Raw genomic sequence first — 25,530 nt, forward strand, 5'->3', positions numbered from 1 at the left:
AAATGTAGAGGGGGGAGGGTAGAAAAAAGTCAAGGGGGAAGAGCCTCAAAACTTGTGGTCTGTCTCACCTCTTGAATATGGTTGCCAGACAAAACACAGGATACCCAGTTAAATCTGAATGCCTGGTAAACAATGAATAATTTTTTGGCATATGTCCTAAATATGGCATGGGATATACTTACACTAAAAAAGCATTTGTTTATCTGACATCCAAACTTAACTGATAATGATCTCATATTATTATTCGCTAAATCTAGCAATCCTACCCCCAGAGGACATGCCTATGAAAGCTCTTTTTACCACCCACCACTGCCTGGAAATAGCTGTGAAATCAGCAGCTAATGAGGAACAAAGTCCCCCCCAAGCCTCACTGGCTGCTGTGCAGTCCTATGGGATGCAAAGTGTGTTGGTAACCCCGCCCGGAGCCCATGAGAGCTCTGAAGTCACCACGTGGCTGCATTCAGTGAAGACATGCCCACGGGAGGGTGGAAACAGGGCCTCCAATGGCACGGCACACACTGCTGAAACTCAGAGGAGCTTGCTCAGTCCAAATTTATGATTGGGGCCTCTCCAAGAAGTCAGACCAGGCAGTTTCCCAGGCCAGTGGCACTGTGACTCCTGGGAGCCATGGTGGCCTTGGGTTCCAGTATCCCTGTCATTGCTGCCTAGGAGTTAGCCGAGAAGGGTAGGGCTGGTGGGGTGGCCTCTCCCTGGCTTGTCCTGGGCTCTCTGGAAGGTAATTAGAGAATGAGGAAGGAAGGGCCTTATAGGACAACTTCCAGGCTGTTTCACGGGAACAACTGGCTGATCTCATGCGGGTGCAACTGTGGTAGAGGGAACTACATGCATGTGGCCAGTGAGCAGTCAGAGCCAACCCAGCCCATGATATTCACATGCACAGGGGACCTGGACAGAAAGTCACTCAAGGCCCAGGCAGGACAGGCCTGGACCCTGACCCTCCCCAGAGCTGCCCACCCCAGCTCTCTACCCAGACTGGCCACCAGCTTCCCACCCGATCCTCTCCCCATTTCCCTGTTTTTCCCTGAGTCCCTGAGAAGGACAGAGAGGCAAGGAAGAACTCAAAGGAAATGTTTAGGGAGTGAGTCAGCCCTTCTGGGGAATGGCTCTGCTAGACCAGAAGTGATTGGGCACCATCTCGGGCCTCCCCATGGCTCCTAAAGACTTGTCCCTCTCCCTGTCACCCCAGAGACCTGATTTCTGGAGCCCGTACAGGGGCACTTGGCCCCTGCAAAAGCTGTTCTATGTGAGGCATAGCCAATGGCCAGGCGTGCCCTCTTCCCACGCAAGCGCCAGCCAGTCTGGTTCTTTTGGGTCCCCTTGGGATGGAGAGAGAGAGAAGGACACTCACATCAACAGAGACAGAGCTCCTGGGTCTACATGGCAGGTCCCCAGGGCTACTTTCTCCTGATTGTCTGGGGGATTCAGTTGCAACTGGGTTCGGGATGTCAGAGCACGATGTTCTGTCTGTTTAGACCTGCCCCACCACGAAGGTGTCAGTGATTCACAATCTCCTCTGGGACTGCCAACTCCTGGAGGGTGGGGACCTTACTGATTCAAGCTGGGCTCCTAGGAGAGCTCCCAGAGGGGGAAGGCAGTCAGGGAAGGTTTCCAGGAGGAAGCAGCTCCTGTTGAAGGCTCTTGTTGAAGGAGTTTGGTGGGAGAGGAACAGGAAGTGCATTGTCCCAGGAGGAACAGTGGGATTGAGGATATGGCACGGTGCAGGCTCAGCACCCAGGACACAGGGCTTCCCGGATACCAGGATCTGGACTCAGAGGCAGCCTCGCCCTGCCACATGCTGTCAGAGGACTCTGGGCACACCATTTTCCTTGCTGAACCTTGGTGTCCTTATCTCGAAAATGGGAAGGACAATGGAGCTAAACGTCACTGCTCTAGGGGTATCTCTGCTCCCTGCCAGTCCCTGGGATTTGCACATTTGCATTTCTACCTGCAGGTCGCATTCACTCCCACAGCACCAGCAAGCAGGTGGAACTGTTGTTCCCATTGTACAGACAGGGCAGCAGAGGCTCATGCAGGTTCAGAAAGATGTCCCAGGTCCCCAGGCAAGTTTGAAGCCAGTCCAGAGATGCAAAGCCCAGGTGCTAAAGGGCATGCAGGCGAGGGTGAGGGGGTTCTTCTGGAACGTGGATAAGCTCTCTCTCTAACTCTCCATTTTCCTTGCTAGGGCTGCCGTGACAAATACCACAAACCAGGTGGCTTAGAACAACAGAAATGTATTCATAGTTCTGGAGGCTGAAGTCCCAAATCAAGGTGTCGGCAGAATTGGATCTTCTGGAGGCTCTGAAGGAAAATCCGTTCCATGCCTCTTTCCCAGTTTCTGGTCGATTCTGGAAACCTTGGGGTTCTAAGTGGGTGGCTGCATTAAGGACACATCATTGGATTTAGGGTCTACCTGGATAATCCAGGAGGATCTTGTCTCAAGATCCTTAATTCCATCTGCAAAGACCCTTCTTCCAAAGAGGGTCACAGTTACAGATTCTAGGGGGACCTATCTACACTACACTCTCCTCACCTCTAGGGAGGTGGAAGACTGTGGTCAGAGAGGACAAGACCCCAGAGGCTTGATGAGCAGAAGAAATGCTAAGAGAAGGGCTTTGCAGGTAAAGGTTTACCTTCCCATGCCTCCTTGAAAGAAGCCAGAAGCCCTTGCCTCTTTCTGGAGCCTTCTTGTCTAATACGGGAGCCACCAATCCCCCAGGCTGCTGAGCATTTGAAATGTGGCTGGTCTGAAATGAGATGTGGTGACAGTATCCAATACACATGGGATTTCAAAGATTTAGTATGGAAAAAAGAATGTAAAATATCTCACTCACAATTTTTTATATAGAGTACATGTTAAAATAACATTTTGGCTACATTGAGTTAAAAAAGGTATATTCTTCAAATTAAGTTCACCTGTTTCTTATTTTTTTTTAATTGCAGTAAAATTCAAATAACATAAAATTAACCACTTTAAAGTATGCAATTTAGAGGGATTTATTGCATTCCTGATGTCGTACAACCATCAGCACTCTCTGGTTCCAAGATACATTTGTCACCCCAAATGGAAACCCTGTACCCATTACCAGCCGCTCCCCACTACCCACCTCCCAGCCCCTGGCCACCAATCATCTACTTTCTGTCTCTATGGATTTACCCATTCTGCATATTTCATGTAGGTGGAATCGTACAATATTTGTCCTTTCATTACTTAGCATGATGTTTTCAAGGTGAATGTAGTTGCAGCATGTGTGGACAGTTCATTCCTTTTTATGACTGAATGACATTCCATTGTACGAATAGACCTCATTTGTTTATCCATCCACCCATTAATAAACATTTGGATTGTTTCCACCTCTTGACTATTGTGAATATCTTACTTTATCAGACGTACCTACTGGAAAATTTTAAGCTGCCTAGGTGGCATACATTATACTGCAGTTGGATTAGCTCTATTCTAGATACACAGCAGAGAATTCGGTGGCCATTTCGTGGCACTGAACATGTAGCTTCCAGGACCTTGTGGCCTGCTGCCAGAAGGGGCTGCTTGCCAAAAAAAACCAACCAGATGGTTGGTTACAGAGCGCTAGAACCTTCAGCCCACCTCTGACCTCTGGTGAGGGGAGAGGCACTGAAGATTTGGTCTAATCACCAATGGCCAGTGACTTAATCAGTCATGCCTATGAAACGGAACACAGATAAAAAGCACGAGATAGAGTTCAGAGAGTTTCCAGGCAAATATATTCACAAGCACCCCAACTCCACGGGGACAGCAGCCCCTATGCTGGGGACGCTTCTGGCCTGCAGTCTGTGTACTTACTCAGCTGTCTGTTCATTTGTATCTTTTATAATAAACTGTACTAGTAAGTAAAGCACTTTCCTGAGTCCTGTGAGTCACTAGCCAATTATCAAACCCATAGCAGGGTCCTCTGAGATGTTTCCACCCACAGGACACTTCTGACACCAATTGTGTGGGCTTTTTCCTCACTCAAACAGCAAATTCTCCAGCTCTACAGGCACCAGCTGGTTTTCCTATAACTCAGTTCAATTTGGATACTACCTATGTGGGAGTTAGCATCAGATCCCATAAGTTAAGGGCTCTGTCCCACAAGACTGCACCCACACAGATGCCAACTGGCTATAAATCCAGGGAGTTCCCACAGCCCTCTCTCAAGCTGGATGATTTGCTAGAACAGCTCACAAAACTCAGGAAGGCACTTTACTTACTGTTGGCGGTTTTTTATAAAGGGTACAGTTTAGGAATGGTCCAATGGAAGAGATTCACAGGGCGAGGTATGGGAAGGGGCACGGAGCTTCTGTGCCCTCTCCAGGTGCCTCTATGTGTTCACCAACCCAGAAGTTCTGCAAACCCCTCATCAGAGTTTCCATTACATGGGCGTGATTGAGTAAATCACTGGCATTGGTGACTGGACCAATCTCCAGCCCTTCTCCCCTCCCCAAAGGTCAGGGGGTAGGACCGAAAGATCCAACCCTCTAGTCACATGGTCGGTTCCTCTTGTGACCCGTCTCCATCCTCCAAGAGTCACCTCAGTGATGTAAACTCTGGCATGGTTGAAGGAGCTTACGATGGATAACAAAAGATGTTTTTCTAACCCCCGCCACTCAGGGAATCACGAGGGTCTTAGGAGCTCTGTCAGGAACTGGGGACAAAGATCAAATATACATTTCTTATGATATGAAGACAGATCCCTTACAGCAAAGTAATCATAAAAGCCAAAAGATGCTGACACTTTACTAAAATCCCATTCAGTCATTAATAATTATCCAGTCTATAATCATATCACGAAAATGTCTCCCAGGGCGGGGCCTCGCAGCTTTGCAAGCTTCCAATTGACTCTGTCAGCTTCCAAAAGCAGGAGTGATTTGAGCAATACGCGGGTACTTCAAAAAGTTCGTAGAAGGATTCGTATTATCTTTTAATTCTGTTTTTCCATGTCCTTTTTGAAGTACCCTCACACGTGGCTTCACTCTTTCTGGCTTTTTCTTTTTTTTGGTGGCTGGCAGGGGGATCTGAATCCTTGACCTTTGTGTTATCAGCACAAAGCTCTAACCAACTGAGCTAACCAGCCAGCCCTCTGGTGTAAGTGGCTAAGAGACAATACCATCTCTTGACCTAAGCCTCTTTGGAGGCGTTCAGGAAGCATTAGATTTCTATCATTGCATAACCGCTTATTCATTCCCGTACCCCCAGATCCTTTTCATCCCTCCCTCCACTTATGCCCAAACATTTCCACCTTTGGAAGGGACATTCGGTTCAGCCACTGTGCTGGTCTAGATTGCAGGCAGCAATACTAGCCCAGCATGCACCTCCTCTGGAGTGGGGGGAGTGTGGGAACCCCCAAAATTGTAGTCAGCTGGATGGAAGTGGGGGTAGCCTGGGGATGCCATTGGCAGCTGGTGTTGGAAGTGGGCATAGTCTTGTGGGACTGAGCCCTTAACCTGTGCAGTTTGTACCAACTCTGTGTCAGAGAACCAGAGACTGTTTGATGGGGTCCTCTGGGCTTTTGTTGTGTGCGATCAGCTAATAACAAGATCGTTTCTTTCTGATCATGGAACTCAGTAGCCCATTGCCCTTGATTCTCAGGAGCAGGGGAGCTTACCTAGTGGGGAGAGGAGGACTACACAGGGCTGCAGATTGGGAGTGTGGCTCCAGGCTGGGCTCAGAGGAAATAGCTCCACGTGGTATTATGGGGCAAAGACCAGTGCCCCAAGGGTCCCAAATGTCATGGGAAAAGATGTGTACTTCACCCTGGGGCTGCCAACTCAGATGTCCTTTCAGGTGCCCGGCAAGTAACAGAAATAAAAGAAATCAGCAGAGTGTAATTACAACCACAGGGCATTCTTGGCTTGTATCCCACTTCCCCCTTTTGAAGGTGATGTGGGCAAAGGGGGGCGTTGCTATTCTGTAAGAAAGTCAGTGGCACAAGTGTGATGATGGAAGGAACTCAGCCCCAGGCCCCTATCAGGGAGGCAGACAACAGGGAGTAGTGGGGACTGAGGCAAACTGGAAAGCAAAGCCCCATGGAAAGGGTTTAACAGGCACTGTCGTGGTCCTGCCCACATTCCTTTGACAGCTATTGTTCCAGTATGTGTCAACAGCATGTACTGGGATTATCCATCTGTGACGTTCTCTCTGAGGGTTTTCTCTTGCCCCTTGTGCAAGGCCATCTGGCAGCACCAGGGAGTTAATTCCCCCGGGGGTAGCCCTCTACCAATGACAGACAGGAGTTGGAGAAAAATCTCCCAGCTCTCTGCCCCTCAGGCAACACCACCCCTGTTCTACACAGTCCCACATGGGTCCCCAGTGGAATTAGGCCCCGGCTGCTCACAGCAGTGGCCTGCTCCCTGACACCCTGTATCATGTGTCGGCTCCGTCCTTTCCCTGTCTCTCTTCCTCATCTCTCGTGGGTGCTTCCTGGGACCCCCTCCCTAGTAAACTACTTGCACCCAGATCCTGATATCCTGCTCTCAGAATCTGCCTCTGGGGTGACAGAAGCTAAGAGACCAACAGCTACATAGCTGCAGCTGATTTTTCCCGGGCAGAAAGGTGGGCCCAATACTGGCATGACCTTCTGATTTTTTTTCAAGAGAAACCAAAATCCAGAGTTTCCTGTGAGATCTTCCAAATTTCAATTGCCAGTTCAAATTAAACAATACCAAACAAAATAAAACAGAGCAAAACAAAACATGTCCGTGGGCCGGCTCTATTGGCCGGCCAGTTCAAAACTGTCGGCAATGGAAATGTGATCAGAGGGGCACTTTAGAGACCCACCCTGGCAGCCTGGGTGGGGACAGCCCAAAGGAGGCCCCATGGTGCACCGGGCAGTGTGGTCTGTTTTTGAGACCCCAGCTGGAAGCATCTGGAGGGCCCAACATGGTCGCCTGCGGGCCATCGAGAGACCCAGAGTAAACAATCAGCTCCGACGCTTTTCCAAACATGCAGACCCCAAGCCACCTGCAGCCTCCCGCTGCTCCCCAGATGGGGAGAAATCCCAGGACCCCTCTGCATGTCTGACATCTGAGCTCAGGCCCAGGAAAAACAAACCAGGGGTGGCCAGAGCGCCCTAAGGAGGAAGAGGTGGCGGCAGTCGTGGGAGAGCCACTTCTAGACCGCATACTTGTGAACTTCTTTTTAATTCTGTGCAGATGGAGGAGGCTGTCTTTACAGATTTCTACCTCCCGATGCTCTCCCCTTCTTTCCTCTTGCAGAGAAAACAAAAAGAGTGTCTCTTGAGATTGTTTTTGCGCAGTTTCACAAGGTTATTTAAAGCTACTGCTTTCTGCTGCCTTTTCAGAGTGTGAATTAAGAACACAGGGTGTCATGGATAATTTAAAATGGGAGGTGGCAATGTAAAATTTTGGTCTGTGTGTTTATTGTTCTACAACCAGCCAAATCCATCCGTGCTTGTTCTAAAATGTCTAATATGCTTAATAGAACTATATTCACAGAAGGAAATGAAATTCCTGAGAGCTAAAATCAAATATTTCATATATCGTTAGTTCATTAATCCTCATATAACCCAAAGAGTTGTATAATATTGTATCATTAAGATATCCTTTAGTTGCAAGGGACAGAAACTTACATCAAAGGGAACTTATTGGCTCACATAATTGGAAACTCCATAATAAGGGTTTCAGGCATGGCTGGATCCAGGGGCGCAAATGCCATCGTCAGGAACTTCTCTCTCTCCACCTCTTGACTCTGGTCTCCTCTGTGACTGTATCATTCTCAGGCAGATCTTTCTCTTATGGTTGCAAAGATGACCCCCAGCAGTTCCAGGCTTATCCCCCACCAGCTAAACAATCCTAGTGGAAAGAGAACATTATTTCCCAATAGTTCCAGCAAAAGTTCCATAACTGAATCTCATTGATCCCATTTTGGTCACGTGCCCATACTTTGATCCATCAGTAATAGAATACCTGACCATGTGCCCACCCTTAGAGTTTGAGAGGGCCAGCCCCACCACAATAGAGGTGGGTATGGGTAGCTACTGTCCCTAAAAGGGGTGCTGGATGCGGGACGTTAAAAATAACAGATGCCTACCACAGTGGGGCATGTAAGAATACGGGAATCCAATGGTATCACAGGCAGCAGGACTGTCATGACAGCTGCACAGGTTATGCACTGCACACATCTAGGGGGCTCCATTTACATTCATTGTCATTGTACATTTGTATATTTATCATGACAAATTTCCAACAGATGGCGGTTAAGTGTCTTAAGGGAGAGAAGTGTGATCAATTGGAAAACATGGCCACAGTATTTTGTAAATTTCCTGTCAAGAGGTGGAGTCTATTTTCTCAAATCGGGGCTGGCCTCGTGACTTGCTTTGACCAATAGGATGCAGCAGAAATGACACTGCAAATGTTGAAGCTAAGCCTTAAGAAGCCTGGTGTCCATTTTGATCCTCTCGCATGCTCCCTGAGACCAGTACACAAGGAAGCAAATAATCTTCAGGAAGACGAGCAGTCACATGTCACGGAGAACCAAGGACGCCCCAGCTACCCAACTCTGGACTAGAGGAGCTGGAAGGTGGGACAAACTGCTGGAATGAACCATGCTGTGTCAACTCTTGTAAGCTGAGAGCTCAGTTTCCCAGAATTCTCTCCCTGCATAGTTCCAGGGTGGAGTTGGCTAAAGAGGACCATGCTTGAGATTTGGAGGGGAGAGCAAAGCCGCAGCTGTGGCTTCTAAGAAAGGCTCCTCAGGGAAGCTTGAGTTCTCCCACATTGTGTGCTGAAGGAACGCAGTGACAAAGCTCACAGCAGAGACATTCTTTCACTCATTCACTCAACAAACACTTAACAAGCTCTCACTGTGTGCCAGCAGTGGAGATAGGAAGAGTCCAGGACTTGGAGCCAGCCAAGCTGGTTCTGACCCCAGTCCTGAGACATGGGCAAGTCGTCTAACCTCTCACCTAATCCTCACAGTGGTCTTATGAGGCAGGAAATGTCATGATTACCTTTGTTCAGATGTGGAAATGGAGGCACAGAGAGGTCGAGTGACCTGCCCAAGGCCACACAGCTAGTCAGTGGCAGAGCCGGGATTCAAACCCAGGATTCTGCTCCAGATTCCATGCTCTTGGCCATTTCCTTAGGAGTTCCAGAGACTGAGTTGATTGAGGAAAGTACCAGAATTTAACCCTTCTCCCCGTAAAATGGTACTAATTAGTTTCCCAATACTTGTGAGAAAGATCCCATTACTTTACTTCTCCAAGTCTAATGAAATCGGAATCTGAGCCCCCTTGCTAGGGGGGCAGGCCCTTGCCACTCAGAAGCCTGCCTCCCTAGATACCCCCCACAAACCTCTTCCAGTCTGGTTCTATTCCCCTTGGAACCGGGGTGTAGATGGCATCTCTTACCTTTGCTGCCAAAGAGTTCCCCCTTCCAAGCTCCACCCCAGGCTCTCGGGACTATATCATGCATATGACCAAGGTTGGCCAATGACCTCACAGAATCTCCTCAGCCTCAGTGATTGCTTTAGTAATGGGTATGTGACTCCAGCTGAGCCAAAGAGACTCAACCCCAAGACTGTTGCTGGAGCTCTTGAATAAGAATTCTCTACTAGGCTGTTAGAAGAGATAGAAACCTGGAGCTGTGCCAGCAGGTGGGGAGAGCCCACCCAAGAATAAACCAACACAGGGTTGAGAGATGGAGACAGACCCCTAATAACACTGCCTGTGCCCCGGATCCAGCCATTCCTGAAGCTGTCCCACCCCTGACATTCCAGTGACACAAAACAATACATTCTGCTTTGGCATTAGCTGATTTCAGTTGGATTCTGTTATTTGCAGCCTTCTGTGATTAGTCTTGACTAATGCACTAGACTTTAAAAAAAAAAGCCAAGGCCTACTGATTCTCCTCCGGCCCAAGGCAAACACAGCCCTTCAGAACACAAAGACACGGTTGCTCTTTGAAGGGCGAGGGATCGAAAAATACTTCCCATTCTTTGGCGATGAATCAGGAGCCAAAATAAGACCCGATTCATTTCTCAAGCAGGTTATTCCACCTAACAACTATTACTCATCCCAGCCCCAACCAGTCCTGAGCTTTGAGGGGCCCCAGAAAACACACTGCACTTAGAGCCTCCTCAGTTTCCATGTTCGTGTGAAAAGAATGTCTGCATCTTCTCTCCTCTCTCCTCCAGCTCAGAGTCCTAGGAGCTGGGTTGTCTAGAGCACCAAGAAAACACCTTGCAGAATGTCCAGCCCAAACTCATACCCAACAAATGCTCTCAAGCCACAAGGAGACATCTGGAGAACTCACTTCTACAGAAAGTGCCCAAAGAAAAGGAAAAGACAGATGTTGGTCCTGTGCCTTCTTACCGAGTGCTGGGCTAGCACACAAGACCTCAGAAGCAGGGGAGGGTGGAAGGGGTCAGTAGAGGAATGGCTCTGAAGACTGAGCCAGCAGGACTCTTTCTGGAGGGCACTGAGGACTTCCAGGAAGACACTAAGCCGGGGAAGTCAGACATGACCTCATCTTAGGAGCACGTGGTTTTTTAGAAGGGAGATAGGATGGGGCAGGAGGAAGGGGCTCAGCAAGAATGTGTCAGCTGGAGACTGGCCTGATCCCAGAGCAGCTCTGGAGCAGGAATTGCATCAGTTGGTCCTGCCTGGAAGCAAGGAGGCTGGGCTTGGGACCTCCTCCTCAGCTGCCCAGAGTGGAGGGAAATGGGGTGGGGGAGACAGATGGGACCAGTTAGCAGCCAAGACTTGCAGCAGCCAGCCCCTTCCTTCCTCCTCTCAGCCACACACCTGCTTTCAGGGAAGGAACTCATCCCCAGCTGCAGCTGGGGTGTGAGGGATTTACAACACACTGGGAGCCCAGTGGTTGAGAGCCCAGGGCTCTGGGGGCAGATGGAGCCAGGTTCAGATCCTGCCTCTGGGATGCCGCGGGCTCCCACTTGGAGCTCCCGTGGTGCCCATCTCACTGGGTGAGGTAAGGATAAAACATGTGCATGTATTAAATGCTCCTCCACCCACAGCCCAGTGTGTAGGAAGTAGCCAATAAATCTTGGCTTTGCAAATATCTCTGAGTGTCATGGGCCTGGGGGCCATGGTGGAGTTTCGGCATCAGTCCAGGTGTTGGGGGAGCAGAGGGGCAGGGAGTCTTCTGGGACCCATTCCAGCACCTGCAGACACTGAGTGAGCTACTATCTGAGCCAGGCTTACTCTTTCGTACCGAGTGCTGGGCTGGCAGACAGGGCCTCAGAAGGAAGGGGAAGTTGGCAGGGGTCAGAGATGAACCTGACCCCGGCCTTTGGGGTATCCAAATCTCTGTGTTTGGGAGTCCTGACTCCCCACTTCCCTTCCCACCCTCAACCCCTCTGGTTGGAAAAGTACCCCCATTGGCATGATTGGTGATTGCTCTACAGCACAAAGTAGAGGGGGTCCAGTCCGAAGAGCAACTGGGTAAGAGGTGCAAGGAGTCCAGCCGTGGCCTTGGCCTTGATCAGGGTGCTACTTTGAACTTGCTTCAAACTGGGCCTTTGCACATGCCGTTCTCTCTGCCTGAAACACCTTCCCCTACTTTCTCCTAGCCTACTCGTCCTTCTGCTCTGGCCTCAGGCTGTCCCCAACCCCAGGACCCCTCCATCCTGTCCCTCCCACCTCCCCACCCTGTGCCATTGCTCTCCTTGTTCATTCAACTCCCCCAGAAGACAGAGCACCCTGAGGGCAGCCCTCAGGCTTAACCGGCTTGGTGTCTGTGGTGCCAGACACAGTGTCTGGCCAGAGAAAATGCCCAGGAAACAGGCATGGCATGAATGAATGGAAGCTCGTGAGGGAGGTGGGTGGCACCACCTTGGCCAGGTGCTAATTGGGTGCCACCATTAATTATATCCACTTTATTGTGCCCAGCATTGTGCTAAGCCAGTGACACTGTTCTCTAAGCTGATTTTGTCAATGGTTTGTGACAGCCAAACATTCCGAGATATATTTATTTATAATGTACACCTCCCCACCACATTAAAATTTGTCATGTCCTTTAATGCAACAGGTACCATCCCATGATTAGCAACAGCCATGACAATAGCAACAATCATTTCTCTTTGCATCCAGCTCATTGAAACACTGATTTTTTTTTTATATTATTGTTCCTGTTTTACATTTGTGAAAACTGAGGCTTAACATGGTTAAAGTCACCTGCCCACAGCATGTGGTGGAATAGGGATTTGAACTTAGGACTGTGGAAAATAAATAACCAGGTTACAATGGGGTAAGTGCACTACCACAGAGGTTGGCTGTAGGAGATGTATTAGTTTCCCATGGCTGCTGTAACAAATTACCACTGACTGGCTTAAAACAACATAAATTTATTCTCTCAGTTCTGGAGGCCAGAAGCTTGAAATTAGTGTTGGCAGGGCCACCTCCCTCTGCAGACTCTTGGGGAGAATCCTTCCTTGCCTCTCCCAGCTTCTGGTGGCTATCGGCATTCCTGGGCTTGTGGCCATATCACTCCAATCTCTGCGTCGATCGTCATATGGCTTTCTTCTCTTCTTCCCTCTGTGTCTGTGTCTTAAATCTCCCTGCACCTGTCATAGGATTTAGAACCCATCCCAAATCTAGGATGATCTCATCTTGAGATTCATAATTTAATTACATCTGCAAAGACCCTATTTTCAAATAAGGTCCCATTCATACGTGCCAAGGACCAGGAAGTGGACATATCTTTTTTGGGGGAGTCACTATCAGTGCACTGTAGGTGCGGTGGGGGAGCAGGATTAAGTGATCAGTTGGCCCCTCTCCACATGGATTGGCTTGACCAAGGAGAGGAGAAAATGGGAGAGGCACAGAGATGATAGAAACAGAGACAAGGACAGAGGCCTGCCACGCTTCATCCGCTGTAGGAAACCCTATTTGCAGAAGAGCAAAGCAGGCCAGGGAGGCCCTCTGCAGGTCCCAGCTCAGGACAAACAGCTGCGCCTGACTCCATGGTCCCTGAGCTGCTCGCTACCAGCTGGCCCCTGTGGCCACTCTGGTTTGGGCGCCCAGACACGTGGGATCCCTCGGTGCAGACAGGAGAAGGCTCGGCTGAGCCAGGCGAGGGCTCCTGGCCAGACTCCAGGCCAAGGCAGATGCCACCCAGGCCCTGCTATTGGTCCCGCCAATGCCACCAGCTCTGCTGCCTCCAAGAACAGAGTCCAGCACCGCGCACATGACCATGCTGTGCCCTCAGCCCCCCGCGGAGGTCAGAGTTTTCCATGAGCCTCCTCAGGCTTTGAAGGACCAGATGCCTAGAATTCCACAGGAATTCCCACAGTGGTCGCCCCTCCTCCCAGCCCCCAGAGAAGGAAACAAAGGCCCCCCGGCTCTGCGGCTCTGCGGGGTGGGGGTGGGGGTGGGGGAGAAGGGAATGGGGAGGGCTGAGCAGGCGCCACCGGGGCTGCCACCCCAGAGCCCTGCTCTCTGAGAAGGGAGGGGACGGCCCAGGGTGCTGTGCCCGTGGGCCCCTCATGGATCCCCCACTGCAGGACACGGGGAAGGAGCCTCTCCTGCCCACATCACACCTGCACACGCAGTGCATATCCCACATGCACACACATGTGCACACAGGAAGTGCCATGTATGCATTAGCTATGATCAGTGGCATAACACATAGGCACTTGCCAATACACAGACACACATGTGGAGGAACATATGGAACCCCAGTCAGAACACATGCAAATAGACAGGCAGACACGTGGGTACACGTGTACAGAGGCACGCACGCACACAGGCACTTATACATGTGTGCACACAGGCACACAAATTCATGTTGAGAATACATACACAAAAATGCACGAACACATGCAGACATGCACTCCCAGTGACGTGTACAAATGCACGCAGACACACACACACACACATGCGTGCAGATAGCAATCAAACCTTTCCACCACCCCACCACTCAGCTGTGTCCAGGACACATCTGGAAGAAGCCATGGGGACCAGAGGACTTCCGTGTCTTTCAACAAGCATCTGTGTCATCTCTCAGGTTACGACATGCAGGTTCACACACAGGCCAGTTTCTGTCTGTCTGACCACAGACCCCCCAAAGCTCACACTTCAAGGAGGAAAAGAGGCCTGGGGCTCCAGCAGCCTCTCATCTCTCTCTCTCACCAAGAGAGAAAAGAAAAACGCACAAACCCAAACCACAGCGCTCCCTCCCGCCTCCTCTCCTCCCAATCAGTCTCTGCAGATCGAAAGGTTTTGTCTGTGGGACAACAAAGGGCATCTCTGATCCATGAGCCAGCCCCCTTTTGATTCCTCCAAGGCCCATGTCGTGGGCAAGAGAGTTCCATGTCTAGCAGGGCCACGCTGGGACCAGACAGGGAGTCTAGCAGCACCAAGACACTGGGCGTTTATGGGAGAGGCGGGAGGAGGGTTGGGAAGAGCAAGATTCTGGGGCCATCACAGGCTGGGTTATTTTTCCTCCCTGGGCCTCAGTCTGTACATCTATAAAAGGCGTAAGAAGAGCAGCCACCTGTATTGGGCTGCCCAGGCTCTGAGCCCCTTCCCAGGCTTGGAGCAATTTCCACTCTTCTGAGTCTCGGTGGGAGAAAGCCCTGCTGCCCACTGGGAAAGGTGAAGACACAGACTCACATTTCTGTAGCCTCTTGAAGCCAGGCTGGGACAATCAGGTACCCCTGCCCCCAGACAGACTGGGCACTAGTGCCACAAAGCAGGAGGGGGTTCCCCTGCAGGTGGCAGGAATGCCCATCTTCTGGGGCCTGTGTGGAATGGTATAGAAGCCCTGCTGAAAGGAAGGTTCCAGGCACGAGATTGCTACTGGTTCCATCTTCAGTGCTGGTGCTGAGCACCTCCGTGTTCTTTCTGTAAATTCCTTCTCTGCTCACGTCAGCTTGGGCCTGTTTCTGCTGTGGGCAGCTGGCGGGCAGGGCTCATCACCTGTGGCCTCACAAAACTGCTGTGAGGAGCGGGTGAAATAATCCACTGAAGGACTGAGCACAGCCTGCCCATGAGCGGCGCACAAAGCATGTGGACCAGCCTGCTGTTACCACTTTTATCAGGCCAGACTTGTCACCTGCTAGCCGGGAACCTGAGCACATGACACTACCTCTCTGGGCCTCAGTTTCCTCAGCTGCAAGATGGGAATGATAATAGTCCACCTTCCCATAGGTTTGTTGTGAGGGTCAAACGAGATCGTGCACACAGCGAGTGCTCGGTATATCCCATCGTAGTGTTGCCTTAACGTGGTGACAGCATGATTTATTTGGATTCTATCCAATAAAAGCTGAGTAGGGGCCCTCAAATCAGAGGATCTGTGAATTTGGATAGGAAAAAAAACTACTATATCTTTATATCCACTAACCTGCTTCTGCAAACTGGCATTTAATTTCAATTCCTAATGTAGCAATACTCACTGTAGCATTAGCAGGATTCCAGCAGGAAGCACAGGTATTTTTATATCCTAAGACCTCATTGCAGATATACATAGCTGGCTTCCTGTGTAACATGTATGTTATTTTTTTTTTGCATTGAAAAACAGTCTGTATATTCAACTGTAGTTATTAAAATGCATGATGAAATTTTTAAGGGGATAGGTACAGATATTAGCCACTTACTTTGAAATGCATCAAAAAATAAGATAGAGTGATGGATGGATGGATGAATGGATGGATAGATGGACAGATGGGTGGTTAGAGGAATGGGTGGATGGATGGATGGTTAGAGGGATGGATGGATGGATGGGTGGGTGGTTAGAGAGATGGACGAACGGACAGACGAATAGATAAATGGATAGGTGAGTGAAAAAGGAACTTTGACAAAATGTTAAATGGTGGTGGGTATATAGGTGTTCCCTTGATAATTCTTTCAACTTTTCTATATGTTTGGACATTTAAGAGAAAAGGATAAAACTGAGGAAGAAAAGGACATTCAAAGTCTGGGCAAAGAAAGAACATTCATCTTAAGGATAATCTTCATTATTAAGTTCCTATCAAAATCAGATGGTCAGAGAAGGAAACAAACAAAATAAGCCCAAGAACCAAACACAGGTCCTAAGTAATCAGAACACTAAAGTAAAAACCTGTGTTTCCCTATAAAGAAAGTTCGACGTCTAGAGCTGTACTGTCAATGCCAATTATATTTCTACTAAAGGAAGTGCCCATTGTGAAGATTCTGAGAAGTTTACCAAAATGCATGCGTTTTACATCATGTCCTGTGTTTCTAGAATTACTTTTGTTCTTTCAGTGGCTGGGCAACGTGGCTGTGCTGAAAAAGGTATAATCGTTGAGCTTTGCTTGCCTTTGGGGTACACGGTGTTTTCATTTTCCCTGTGGGCAGTACCTCTGGGGAATACTCTGTCAAACTAGTGCGTAAAATATTTGGAAATAAAGTAAAATCCTTATGTGATAAATATCTTTTAGAAGAAATATCAAGTCATAAATCAACAGAAATAAAATTCAGGTACATCTTTAAAAACATTATTTTGAAAGGGATCCATGAGCTTTGCCAGGCTGCCAGAGGGAGTCCCTGGGACTCAGGGTGTCTGAGCTGGATCCTGTGTCCCCACGCCCTTTGAGGATCATGTGGTTTCTGACGGGAGGTTCCCTGTTTTCAGGTGGCCCATTGCGCAAACACGTCAGTCTCGACGCTCCTGCGTGGGTAGTGGCCCTGGCTGGGCAGGCATGAGGTTTGCCCCTCCAGTTCCTGTTTCAAAGTCAAGAGACCTTGGCAGGAATTGGAGCAAAGTGACAGCCTCTTCCTTTTCCTGGCAGAGCCTGGCATGGAGCCAAGTCAGGGCCCGTGCACCCTGGATATTACCCCAAAGGCAGCCAGGGCAGTGGGGAAACCTGAATTGGGGTCAGGTTGGGCCAGCTGTCACTGTCATCAGCATCTCACTGGGAGGCATTTCCTGGAACAGGGCTCCTCTGTTGCTCAGCTCTATAGAAGGAGCCCTTTTTTCCTTATGAACACAGTTTGAGCTTGTTTCAGGTACCAGTGCTGGACAAATACTATCTCATGTAATCCCCACACACCCTTGAGGGTGGAGCTATCATCACACTTCCCCATGAAACTGATAAGGAAACTGAAGTACAGAGAGGTTAAGCAACGAGCCCAAAGTCACACAGCTCACAGCCTGAATTTTTGATGGCCACTCCATGCTGTCTCTTTGGGAAGGGCCAGAAACCCAGGTGTGGCAAACAGACTCTGCTCCACCCCAATGGACAAACTCCTGCAAGGAGGGCACCATGCAAGTTCCTGCCTCTACTCGGGGGAGCTGCCCCTCCCCCACGTGCCCCTCATCCTGAGGGACAACACCACCCACCAGTCACCCAGCCACCTCCATGCCTGACAACACTTCCTCCTCTGTCGTATCTCCAGCCTCAGCCCCTTTGTCTCCAACCCCTCCCCTCAATACCAGCTCAGTGACCTGGGGCAAGTCACTTGACTGCTCTGTACCTCAGTTTCTCCATCTGTAAAATGGGGATAATGATAGGCCTATCTCATAGAGTCATGAGGTTGAAGTAAGTTTTTTATTAATGTATATATACACATATACACGCACGTGCACACACAAACATGCATGCACACAAATCAGGGCTTATCATGGTCCCTGGCACAGAGTAAGTGCTCAGTGCTATTTAACTATCATAATTATTATCTGCATCCAGAGCTGAGCACAGTGGACAGGGCACTGGAAGGCCCACAGCTAATGTCTGGGAGGCCAGACACGGTTTCAGGGGCAGATCTGATCATGTCCCTTCCTGGTCAATGGTCCTGTGATGGCTCCTTGTGAGCCTGAGGATGAAGACAAATTTCTCAAACTGTCCTAGGAGGCTGAGCCAACCTCCCCTCCTCCTACCCACTGAGCTCCCTCACACACACCCCACCCCACTGCAGGGGCTCTAACACCATAAGCCCCATCCTGCCTCAGGACCTTTGCACATGCTATTCATCTGCCCAGAATGTTCTTCCTTCAATGCCCTGCATAGCTGGCTCCTTTTCACACCTCAGGCCTCAGTCCATATGCCACCTCCTCACAGAGGCCTCCCTGCTCCCCCACCCCATCCAGATCAGGTACCAGAATGTGGCTCTTTCCCCTTGTGGCATGCACCACAACTTGTCAATTTAGATTTGCTAGTTTGTTGACTGTCCTCCCACTGGCATATCAACTCTGCGAGGGCCAGGACCTCACCAGGTGCTTGTGGCTGGATCCCCAGGGCTCAGCACAGCACCTGGCACTCAGTAGGTGCTCGATAATGTCTATGGGATGACCAGATGCACGACCCAGTGATGAACAAATGAATGAATGGGGTCTCATCATGATGGGTTTTTTTTGCAGCCTGGGAAATCAAGGCTCGGAGATGAGATGACTTCACTGAGGTCACATAGATAGTAAGTGGCAGAGCTGGAACAACCTACACGATTGAAGTTATTATGAAATATTTTATAATTACAAAGGAACCCATGAATGCAGAGCTCAGAAGTCTCCCTCTGTGATTAGCCACCAGTCCCTACGGTGGCGCTGGTAGCCGAAGTCTCCACAAATCACCACCCCTTCACCACGGCCACAGTCACCCTTGTGCAGAGGGCAGAGGTCTCTTGACTTGACGCTGGGATGGGGGTCATGATCATCTCCTGGCAGGTCATAAGGACAACCTTGGGTTGGGAAGTCTGATCCTAATTGCTGAGTCATAGCCAAGGGGCAGAATGACATCGTCTGTAGCCAATACATTGATTCCAAACTCAGTTCCAGCTTGGCTTCTCCCCGATTTCAAGCGCAGCCCCTGCCTCTCTGCCCTGCCCCTCTGCACAGCTCAGCTGGAGTCAAATCTGCTCATTAGCAAGACACTGCTGGGGAGGAAGGAAGCAAACTCAGGGAGAAGACAGAGCCGGCTTGCAGTGCGTGGTCTGGACCAGTGTTCCCTTTGTGGAGGGGAGAGAACAAAGCGAGGACACCAGTAACAGCAAGGCCCACTAGGTGCCTGTAGTGTGCTGGGTCCCACCTAATCGTCCCCTGCACCAGTGAGATAGGCAGAATTGTTCTCTCCATTTCACAGATGTAGAAACAGCACTCAGAGAGGTTGAGGGCTTTGCCCAGGGTCACACAGCCAGCCAGAATGACTGCTGGGCTGGAACTCTGGAGCCTGTGCACTTGGTCACAGCGTTTCAACTGACTGTAAACCACCCTCTGCCACATGGCACGTGCTTAGATCACATTACTGCCTTTAATTTTTACAACCACCTCACGAGCTACGTACAGTTGTTAGCCCCATTTTACAGATGAGGAACTGGAGAAGGGAGGCCACTTGCTCAGAGTCCACAGCTGGAGCTGGCAGAGGTGGGATTCAAACCCAGCACATCTTCAGCACCCATGCATTTCCCTCCGTGCCTCCTTCGTCATTTCAGACCCTTTGTAAGACTCTCGGCTGCTGCACAGTTGGGCAGGTAAGGTGACTCATCCTGTGACCACTGCACCAAACACGGGTCCCCCAGCCTCACAGTGTCTCTACCTCTCACCCTTCAGTCTGTCCCCATCCTACTCCAGGGACCCTTCTATGGATAAAGCCCCAACAAGAGTGACCCGAGTCTGTACCCAATGGAGCAGAAACAGGACACAGGACATTTACCATACCCGGGGGAAGTTGTGGCTGGGGAAGGACTGAGAGGTCACCTTCCTCATTTAGGAGATAGACAAAGAGGTTAGTGACTTACCTCAGTCACACGCTGGGAGGTGGGAGAAGCCCCAGCCCTGTAAGGCCACCTGAGTGCTGGGGGCCTTCTTGAGTTTGCCCTCCATCAATTGATGGGTTGACCGATCACAGGGGGTGACCCCTCAACCTCATTTCCCAGCCCCCGTGGAGAAACAGAGAAGCTGGGCTGCTTCTCCTGACTCTCTGCATCCCCTCTGTGGCTCCAGCCCGAGCCTCCGGACTCTAGTCACCACCTGTTCCTCCCTGTCCCTCTGCCCAGGGCTGACTTCCCACGCCTCAGGTTCTCCCAGCACTTGTGAAACTGGTCTCCGAGTTCAAGTCTCTCTATGGACACGTACAGTCTCCTGCCTGACCCACCCCCTACCCCCTTTCAGAGAGTAAATAGAGCTGGAATGAGGGCTGGACAGACGGACAGACAGCCCAGAGGCAGATGGGCACACAGCCAGGGACCCAGCATGACAAAGCTGGCCATGGCCATGTGACAAGCTGGTTCCAGATGTGAGCGATGCAGACACAGGAATTCATGTGACCTCAGAGCACAGAAGTGCAATAGAACCCTGACTTCTCACCAGTCCAGCACGGCCCCCTAGAGGACAGGGGTTGGGATTTGAAATAAATACCCTGAAAACGGGGCCTGGTTGAGCTAAGAGCTTTGGGGTTTTTTCTTTTCCCCCTTCAAACAGCTTTACAAAGAGCTGGCCGGTTAGCTCAGTTGGTTAGAGCACGGTGTCGTGGGGTTTGGATCAAGGGTTTGGCTCCCCATACCGGCCAGCTGCCAAAAAAAAAAAAAAAAAAACAGCTTTATGAAGACAATTCACATAACATTTAAAGTGTACAATTCAATACAGTTTAGTGTATTTGCAGAGTTGTGTGACTATCACCACAGTCAATTTTAGTACATTTTCGTCACCTCAGAAAGAAACCCTGCACCCTTAGCTGTCACCTCCTACTTCCTCATCCTTCCACCCCACACCCCAACCCCACCCCCAGCCCCGGGCAACCACTAATCTACTTTCTGTCTGTATGATTTTGCCTATTCTGGACACTTCATATAAATGGAATCATGAAATTGGGGTTACGCGTGTCTTTTCACTTACCATAATGTTTTCTGCTTTTTGCAGGGGTAGGGGGCAGCTGGCCAGTATGGAGATCTGAGCCCTTGACCTTGGTGTTATCAGCACCATGCTCTAACCAATTGAGCTAACCGGCCAGCCCTTATTTAGCATAATGCTTTCAAGGTTTATCCGCGTTGTAGCACATACCGCTACTTCACTTCTTTTTATTGACACATAACATTCTGTTGTGTGGATATGCCACATTTTTATTTATTTGTTTGTCAGTTGATGGACATTGGGTTATCTCCACCTTTTGGTATGTGGAAGTTGATGACATCACTTTCTCTCAGACTCAGATAAAATAGAGCCAGGAAAGGCATGAAGGAGGCTCCTGCTTGCTTGTCTGAGATAAGAGCTGTTTCCAAGGACCTTCTACAAACCCATCAGAAATTCCTTCACGTTGTTCATATCCTTCATGCATCTCCTGTTTTGCACTTACGCACGTGTTTCTGTGACAAAGTTTATCATTAGATGTTCTCTAGAACTGCAGTAATTCGGATGAGATGCTCCGAGAAGAAATTGCCCAATAACAGCGTCTCGACCAATGAACTCTATTTCCAAGCAGCCAATGTGAACCTCTCCCTCTTTGCCAATAAAAGCTTTCTCTTACCTTCCCTCACTGAATGCATTCGTGGCTTGCCATGGTATGCATTCTGGATTATAACCCTATTTCTATTCCCAAATAAATTCAACGTATTTGGAGATATTTTTCTCTGATGTATTTCTTCTAGGCCAAAAGGTATCACGAAGAATGCAGCAGTAACATTCCTCTACAAGTTTTTGAGTGGACATGTGTTTTCATTTCTTTTGGGTATATATCTGGGAGCAGAATTGCTAGGTCTTCATTTATATTCAGAAACCCTCAGTAAATACTTAGTCAACGCACTCCATGAACAATCTTAGCGCAGCTTATGCAGGCTTCCTACGTGTCAGGCACTGTTCTATACCAACTTGATTAATCCTTACAACAGTCTGTTAGGAGGTATTACTATTATCTCAGTTGCACAAAGAAACTGAGGCACAAAGAGGTCACTCGTCCAGTAAGGGGATGGGACGTGAGCCATCCATACCTGGCTCCAGAGTCCCTGCTGTTAACACTAGACTGTAATGAAGCTTGTGATCAGTGAGAACATTGTAGAAAGAACAAGGCCAAGGGCAGCCTGGGGGTCAGTGGTGGGGCCGAGCCTCAGGCCCCCAGGATGACCTGAGGCAGTGGCTTCCCCTCCATTACCTGGGCAACCCTAAGAGACAAGCTTACCTGGAGGAGTAGCCTAATGAGCTCCAGGCTGACCCAGACCACGCCCCCAGTCGGGCCACACCCGCCCCATCCTGGCCTAAGCCTTTTGGAAAGACAGGAAGGGGTATGCGGGGGAGATCTTTCCTTGCCCAGCAGGGAGTCTGACCACTTCTCCCCATATCAGGACAGCTGGCCATGAGTTCATTCCGCCAATATATATACTGAGCACTTGATAGTGCTGGATACTGTGCTATGCACTGGAGATCCCATGATAAACAAAACACACAACGCCTGCTCTCCTGGATCTGGCATTTTGGTGGGGGAGAAATAGACAATATGCTATACAAGTAAAAAAATATATAACTGATGTTAGATGGTGAAAAGGGCCACAGGGAGGGCCAAGCAGGAGAGGGAGGTGGGCAGAGCTGGGGTGGGAGGCAGGTGCAACTTAACACTGAGCAGAAGAGATTTGAGAGTAAGAGAGAGCAAGATGTGGGGATGCCTGGGAACAGTGTCTGGAGCACAGGGAACAGCCAGGGCAAAGGCTCGAGGAGGAGAGTGTGTCTGGCATGACCAGGAACATCAAGGAGGCCCTAAGCTGAGGCAGGAGTGGAGGGAGTGAGGGGATGAGGAAGCAGAGCATGCAGGGCCCTGTACCTGTGACTCGGGTGAGCTGGCGAGGATGACATTCCAAAGACGGCCACCATAGTATCTCCCGTCCCATGTGCTCTGCCTGCAAATGACAGCAACTCTCCTCCCACGGAGTGTCACAAGAGGTCCTCCTCTTGTGACTGGTAGGAACTTTGTGACTAACAGTACACTGGAACTGGTACACACTGGAACTGGTGCAATGTGACTTCCAAGGCAAAGGCGTAAAAATGCCACGTACTTGCACGCTGTTCTCCAGGGACACTCACTTTTGGAAATCAGCCTCCACATTGCGAGGAAGCCCAGGCTGCATGCAGAAAACACGTGCTTATGCTCCAGCCGATGGCCCCAGCTGACGTCCCCACTGGCTGTCCCCATCAACCAGCAGACAAATGAATGTAGGCTTCACCATCACTGCACCCACGTGACAGACCCTGAGTGAGAACCGCCCCGTTGAGCCCACTTAATGCCCAGAATCATGGGAAATAATAGTAAAACGATTACTGTTGTTTTTAGCTGCTAAGTTGTGGGGTGATTCGTTAAGCAGCAGGAGATGGTGGGACAGATGGGACCACAGAGGGTTTTGAGCAGAGGGGTGAAGGCTGAGGGTTCAGTCTCAGAAGAGAACACCACACATGGTGGCCCTATTCATAGCAGAAGTGAGGGACAGGGGTTCCTGCAGAGAAACGGAGTGCTCGGCCCAGAAGGCACTGGGCACGCTGGACAGCTAAAACTACATGATGCCCACCATAGGGCCCGGCCTGCCAGCTCAGACGCCCTGGGTCTCTAGGATTCTTCCCCTCATACCTCCAAGAGGCTGCCCAGATCTCCAGGGAAAGGGTTTTCACAGGCAGAGAGGGCGATAGAGCCCAGAAACCCAGGACTGACACACCGACCTTGCACCCACCAGCTTCTAATCCCAAGATAACCGATGGGCAAGGTCAGTCTCAGAGCCAGGGCAGAAAAGGGGAGCGGGAAGTGCCAGCTCCCTGGAGGCTGGACCATGCTGTCAATGGCCTGTGCATACAGGCTCACATGGGCACACACAGGTGCACACACACTCACACAAGCTGGGTCCACATACCCATGTGTGCACAGCAGACCTACATATGCACATGTCACAGAGTAGTGCTGGTGGGGAGGAAAGGGATCCACCAGGACTCTTTGAGCTGCAACGAACAGAAATGTAATGTGCACCACTACAGGCATGAAAAGGAATTTGCTGGCTCACATTTTGGGAATGGACGGTGGGGTCCTGAACCAGGCATCAGAGGACACCAGGATTCCCTCCCATGTCTCATCTCAGCTTCTCTCTGTGCGTCAGCTGCACACAGCCCAACCATCTCGCTGCACTGGCAGCTCCACCTAGGTTCACACCTTCCCACCCTGTGCCAGCTCTAATGGGCAAAAACCCCAGGGAAGGCTTCTGATTGGCCCATCTTGGGTCACAAGTGTGCCTGCCTGGATCAACAGCTGCATCCCGAAGGAGTGGAGTGGCAAGGATTAGTGTTCCAAAGGAGGGGCCTGCCACATGGGCAGTTACTGTGCACTGGAAAGTCACCCCATTTTGAGGGTGGCTCATTTATACCTAGAAATGGTATAGTCTAGACTAGTAACTTCATCTCTCAGTTTCCTCATCTATAAAGTAGGAGTAATGATAGAACCTGCCTTTTAAGTGCTTGTAAAGATCACAAGAGTTGACATGTGCAAAACACTTAGCACAGTGCCTGGCACATGGTAAACAATACACGAGTATTAGTTACTGCTGAGTATTATTACTACCATTACTACTGCTACTTACACAATCATCAGAGCAGCTCTGGGAGGTGGGCATTATTATTATCTTCATTCTACAGGGGAGGAAAGTGAAGGAGAAAACATCATCTAGAGCTTTTGCAAAGGTCTACGCTTTTGGGAATTGGAGAAGCATCAAATGGTAACTTTCTGGAAACTGCCTCAGGCAGCTGAGAAAGCCAAGGCAACGCAGATCGAGTTCAAGTATCTTCGACAGCTGCATGGAACCTTCGAGATGATCTTACTCAGGGTTTCTCCACCTATTTAGCCTTATTGGCATTTGAAGCTGGATAATTCTATGTGGTGGGGGCTGTCCTGTGCATTGTAGGATATTTAGCAGCGTCCCCGTGCAGCCCTGAGCAAAGTGCTCCCCATCTCTGGGTCTCGGTTGCCCATCTGGAAAACACAGGTGTTGAATCCAGTGTACTCCGAGTTGTGTCCAGCTCTGACAGCTTACAGTTACATTATGACATGTGGTCACATATTTACCACCTGATGCCAGTAGTACCCAAAATCCAGACACTAGGCTGGCTGGTTAGCTCAGTTGGTTAGAGTGCAGCCTTCCAACACAACATCATGGGTTCCAATCCCCATGCCAACTAGCAGCCCCCAAGAAATCCAGATGTCAGACAACCAAAAGTGTCTGCAGGCATTACCAAATGTCTTCTGGGGTGTGAAATCAGTGCCGGTTTAGAACCCGTGGTCTCAGTAAACCCTGTCCGATTACAGGTGGGGAAACGAAGGCCTCAAAAGGTGAAAGAATCTCAAGACGTGCGTCTGGGTGAGCCCCTCCCTCTTGCTGCTGCCACACCAAGGGCTTCTCAGTTATCACCTTGAACCCTTGCCACCAACCTGGGAGGCAGGTGTTACCTCCTCCCTTTCAGACGTGCAGAATGTGAAGCTCAGAGACATGAAGTGACTCGCTCCAGGCCACACAGCAGTACGTGGACAGCGGCCCCTCTGTTAGCTGAGGGCAAACTAACCACAGGAGTTTTGTCAGCACACAAGAAATTCTGGCAAATTCATTAATTACA

The sequence above is a fragment of the Cynocephalus volans genome, chromosome 6 (genome assembly GCF_027409185.1).
Source record: "Cynocephalus volans isolate mCynVol1 chromosome 6, mCynVol1.pri, whole genome shotgun sequence".
Taxonomy (NCBI): domain Eukaryota; kingdom Metazoa; phylum Chordata; class Mammalia; order Dermoptera; family Cynocephalidae; genus Cynocephalus; species Cynocephalus volans.